A 6,000-nucleotide genomic window follows, 5' to 3' on the forward strand; every position below is an offset into this window, starting at 1 on the left:
ACCAGCCCATGGGTTGAAGCTGTAAAACTTGTTTCATGACAACAGTTGTAAAATATTTCCCCATTCAAAGCCAGTAAGGCAAGTTACAAGAAAGGAGATTCCGACTAAATACCAGGAAGTGATATCTGACAGTAAGAGCTGTTTGGCAGTGGGACAGACTCCCTCTGGAGGTGGTGAACTCTCCTTCCTTGGAGGTTTTTAAGCAGAGTTTTGATGGCCATCTGTCATGTATGATCTAGTTCAGAGTCCTGCGTTGCAGGGGGTTGGCCTAGATTAGGGTTACCAGACGTCCCTGTTTCCTGGGGACAGTCCCCAGATTGGCAAATCTGTCCCCAGACAAATTCCGTCCCTGGAATGTCCCCAGATTTGCAAATCTGTCCCTGGGAAATGTGGCAGTGGCAGCCTCAGCAGCCCGGAGCCAACCTGGTAGCACAGTTGGCTCTGGCTGGCTTCAGGAGTTGCTTGCTGCCGTGGCGCCTGCCATTTTTCCTCACCAGAAGTCCCCATATGATGTGTCGTGCGTGCATAGGATGTGTCTTGTGCCATCTCCTGCCCCCTTCCCCCTTTGTTTTGACTGATCAGGGGAGGCTCGGGAGTCGTGGGCGGGCGGGCGGCCGTTGCAGAGTTTTTAAAAAAACTCTGTGCATTTATGTTTCACGGGGTGTGAAAGAAGGACTTTGCACCTTTATACAATATGCATGTATGCTTGGGCCCAGGGTCTTTTGCCTCACCATCTCCACTATTGACTCCCTGTTGCTACTCAGCTTTTTTTTAAAAAAAGTGTCCCCGGATTCATTGAAAAAGATCTGGTAACCATACCCTAGATCAGTGTTTCCCAACCTTGGGCCTCCAGCTGTTTTTGAACTACAATTCCCATCATCCCTGACCACTGGTCTTGCTAGCTAGGGATGATGGGAGTTGTAGGCCAAAAACATCTGGAGGCCCAAGGTTGGGAAACACTGCCCTAGATGACCCTTGGGACCCTTTCTAACCCTTACAATTCTACAAGAATTGCTGCTGATGTGTGGAAGGTCAGAAAACATTATTAGCTAGCGGGGATGGAGGAGGTGGAACCACAGTGTTGTACAGGTACCTCCTAGAATAGCAAACCCCTTCAGAAAGAAATCACTAATAGGAAACCTGCCACAATCATTCATCTGCCTAGGTAGCGAAACAGTGAAAACAAAATTAGTTCTCCTAATGAAGAAACCACTGCCTTTGACTTACTAGCTGCAGAATATTTATCAGTCACATCTGAGCTACCCCTTCAAAGGCCTCTATTACATAGCTATTTTTTTCACTATACTTATGGTGACCAAGAAGTGGAATGCCAATAATATGTATCCTGTTTGGAGTGACCACAATTATAATCAAGTATTAGTCATGGTAGTTATGATTAATACAATGTATTGGAAAGCATTTCCATGATCACATGCCGTCATTGACTGTAGTAGCATTTTATCACTGGTGTTAGACCATTGGTAATTTTCTTACTGGACAATTAATTATGGCCCTTTTACTTTGTGATCAGAAAGCTGTTGTGAAGATTGCAATGAAACTAATATACTGTACACCAATGAAATTAATATGCACCAAGGCCAGTTCAGAGGGTTGTTCAAATAATATTCCTAGGGCATCTTGAGAATTTTAAACATCAAAACTCATAAAATAAAAATTTGTGGGAGCTTTAGAATACACCAAAGATAACCCAAAAGTAGCCTGCAGTGTGGATCTGGCAATAGGTGGGGGCTGTGGAAATCCAAGCAAATATTTAATTGAGCTGTCATGTAAAAAAACAAAACAAAACACAGAGACCTGCTGATAGTTTCACTTGCAATTGTTGTCATCAAAAGTTGTATGTGTCTTTATATCTCATGCCCATAGCAAACCCATGGGCCCCACACCTGCAAAATTCCCAGAGTTATCTGGTCCAAACTTCACTGCATATCTTGACTCAGTTGCAAGTATATCTTGACTTGAGCTGCAAAATGTATTTCCAGCCTCCTTCCTCTTCACTGTCTGGAGAACAGCATCACCCAGGAGGATGCAGAAGGTGAGGGGCCACCTCTTAGCAGCACAGCATGTGCTTTTGATGGAAGGGGTCCTAGAGAGCTGCTGCCAGTCACTGTACAGGCAACCCTGAGCTAGATGGTGACAGATGATCTTCCTCGGTTCAAGACAGCTTTCTCTGTATGGAATTATTTAGACACTGTAAGGTAACAAGGCTAGTTCAGGCAGTATGTTTTCCTTGGTAAATTGCACCAACCTACCTATTTTCCTCATGAGTGCGCTTGAAAGAACTACGGTTAACAACGTATGTCAGAAACGTGTAAACCTGGTTTTCTAGCTCCAAGACTGTGGGAATGCCTGCAGCCATGAACCGGATGCTTTCGAATAAACACGCTAGTTGCTCACATGAATGCATACCGAGGAATACACAGGAAGGTTAATGCTAGTGAAAATTAAAACCACCAAAGGCAGTCCTTAAGCTTTAGCAAGCCAAGGTTGCCCCCCTTCCATTTTGAATAGCAAGGTCACAAAACCATGGTTTGGTTCATTCGCTAATGTGTAATTAGTGATGACACAAACATAATGTAATGGCAATGACAGCGATGGCAATGTGTGGCACACTGCTAATTTAGCTTCTCCTATTATTTAGCACATCATGTGCAATAGAGCTTTCAAAGTGCCTACACACCAGGCCATCCTGTGGCACAATGGGTTGGCGTGTCTGGCTATGATGACCTCTATGATAATGTGGGCAGTTGCTTGTAGATGTGCAGTTAAACATGCTGTAGTGAAAGCTGTGCTCTTCCTATTCATTGAACAGATGAAGCCTCCTTTCACTGTGTCAGAGTGTTGGTCCATCTTCCTTAGCATCACCTATGTTGGCTGGCAGTGGCTCTCAAAGCCCTTGGCAAGAGGCCTTTCCCAGCCATGCCACCTCAAGATCATTTAACTGGAGAGGCTGGTGGAGCTGAATTTGGGACCTGAGCTGAAAGGCACCCGTACAGCAAGAGCGAATGGTCATTGTGCTCACTGGGGTTAAGTACAAAAACATTCGCTACAGTGGTTTGTAGATTCTACTAGGAGCTGTTTGCTCAAGTACAAACAACTGAACCCATGTTTCTCAGGCCAATGGGAAAGGATGGTATCTCTCTCAGGGATCATAGGTCCTTACTGCTCTCTCAATTAAGTTTTCATTTAATTCATATTATTTTTGTTGCTTTTTGCAGCAATAATATTATTTTAAAAAAAGAAAGCTCAGAGCAGCAGGATTCTGTACCTCTCCTCCTCACTGGACAGTGGGGGCACAATTTTGGGAGGAGATGGGGTGCTCTTCTGACATTTCAGCAACAGTAATACAGCTCTGAGGCTGCTAAGTCCTGCAGCGCTATATTCAAGCGCAGCATTTCAATGAATCAACAGAAACGGCGGCTGACTGCCCTAGGAGTGACCGGCTCATTGGTGTCTTTGGAAAAAGACGAGCCTCCTGACGGTTATAACCCGAACAAACATCCCTCTGCTCCTTATTAGGGGCTGCAGCTGCCAGAGCATAATTCATTACAGATTTGCCAGCCAGCAATAAAAGGTGTGTGTGAGAGTGTATGCGCCCCCAAAACTGCAGTCCATAAGTTGCACAAGAGGAGAAACACAGGCCAAGCACTCTCTTGTGCTCCTTATTCTTCTGTACTCTGAAACTCCTGTACAGTGGTACCTTGGTTCTCAAACGCCTTGGTACTCAAACAACTTGGTACCCAAACACTGCAAACCCAGAAGTAAGTGTTCCGGTTTGCGAACTTTTTTTGGAAGCCGAACGGACTCCGTTTTGAGTGTTACGCTTCCGATTTGAGTGTTATGCTGAGGTCTGTCTGTTTTTTGCTATTTATTTTGCGTTTTTGTGGCTTTTTTTTTTTTTTGAGACTGTGTGGAACCCAGTTCAGCTACTGATTGATTGATTGATTGTGTGCCTACGGTACATTGTCTATTGCTTTCATTTTATGGATCAGTGGCCTCGTTAGATAGTAAAATTCATGTTAAATTGCTGTTTTAGGGGTTGTTTTAAAAAGTCTGGAACGGATTAATCCATTTTGCATTACTTTCTATGGGAAAGCGAGCCTTGGTTTTGGAATGCTTTGGTTTTGGCATGGACTTCCAGAACGGATTTTGAGAACCAAGGTACCACTGTACTCTGCAAGAACAGATATGAATGTTGTCACTCAAGTGTCTCAAAAGAAGAAGTGTGGGTGCCAGCTGTCTGAGCAAGGGCTATAGGCCCTACCCCCTGGGACTTGGAACATTGGGTGGCCTGGGTTTTGCTGTCAGCTCAGACTCCTCAGACCACCTCTGTCATCTCCTCATAGTGTCAGAGGGCTGAGCTTAGGGAGCTGAGTTCAAGTTCCTCTCTCAGTTAGGCCACAGATTCATCACACAAAGTTTCCAGGGAGAGCCGACTAGGTTGGACATCTGTAACATGGGAGCAACTGTGACCTGTTGTTGTGATGAGAAAGAAAATGTTGTTACAACTCCCAAGTCTTAAGGGCGGAATGACAACTTCAGAGAGGAGAAAGCCAAATACAATGATGGTAGAAAAGTTGTTGGTCTGAGCAAAGGTTCAGTCCCAGGCTTGTTTTCCACGCAAAGGAAAAAAGCACTTCTAATAGCTGTGAAGTAGAGGCAAGTTCAGCAGGGGAAGCTTTTCTTACTCCTGCTTAGCAAGCTGCACTTGCTGAAAAATTCCTCTTCCACAAAACTATTGTATACCACTTAGATTTTTTAAAAATTATTATTAAAAAGTGAAGAGTTTAGAAATAATTTTTAAAATAAACTAATTTAAACTGCAGGCCTGCTGCTATTCTTTGCACCCATTCATTCTAGAGAGATAAAAGAGGAAGACAAAATAATTAAGTTAAATTGAGCCTTATGTTGCAGGTTGAGATCAAAGGTACGTAGATCCTGCCCTTGACAAGGTTGCAGATTTCTGCTTTAGACTAAAGCGTATGAGGTCACTTTCACAGCTAAAACAATAGAAGAAAAAGCTTAAGTGCTTAGTGTGAGCTGGGGATCCCCTAGTGTCGAGTACTGGAATCTGTTTCAGAAGCTGATGTTGCTCCCCCCGCCCCCCAAAACCCCTGATCTTATCACACAGCAGAGCAGACAGAAGGTTTTCCCATACAGTTGCTGTCTTTGTGCAATGAATGCACATTTGTGACTTCTTGTGACCAGCTGCAATGTTGTGCTTCTGTTGTTCGAACAAGGCTTTTTCACAACCGCCAAAGGACAATGTTTTACAGCTGGGAGTGGGTGGGATGTTACTCTCCCCCCGCAAAACACTCCAAACCATTGCTATAGTGGTTGCTGGATAGAATACAATTCTGTGAGCATTGTCGTCAATATATGGGGTATTGCCGGTGACTATACGTACATTAGCAACAGCGACACAAACCCCTTCCCCAATACCTGTAAAGGTAAAGGGACCCCTGACCATTAGGTCCAGTCGTGACCGACTCTGGGGTTGTGGCACTCATCTTGCTTTATTGGCTGAGGGAGCCGGCGTACAGCTTCCGGGTCATGTGGCCAGCATGACTAAGCCGCCTCTGGCGAACCAGAGCAGTGCACAGAAACGCCATTTACCTTCCCGCCGGAGCGGTACCTATTTATCTACTTGCACTTTGACGTGCTTTCAAACTGTTAGATTGGCAGGAGCAGGGACAGAGCAATGGGAGCTCACCCTGTCGCAGGGATTCGAACCGCTGACCTTCTGATCGGCAAGTCCTAGGCTCTGTGGTTTAACCCACAGCGCCACCCACATCCCTCCCCAATACCAATACCTGTACGAGTCTGCAAATTTCAAAAGTTTAAATGATATAAAAATTCCAGTGCCTGTGCGTGCTAACTTCTGGCATACACATCTATCCACATTTCAAAAGCGAGGGAACAGTGCTATAGAGATTACCCTTCAGCTATCCCCCACCCCATTAAATATGTGAGGATGGGGAC

Source organism: Podarcis filfolensis (assembly GCF_964270895.1).
Source record: "Podarcis filfolensis genome assembly, chromosome: 2".
Lineage (NCBI taxonomy): Eukaryota > Metazoa > Chordata > Lepidosauria > Squamata > Lacertidae > Podarcis > Podarcis filfolensis.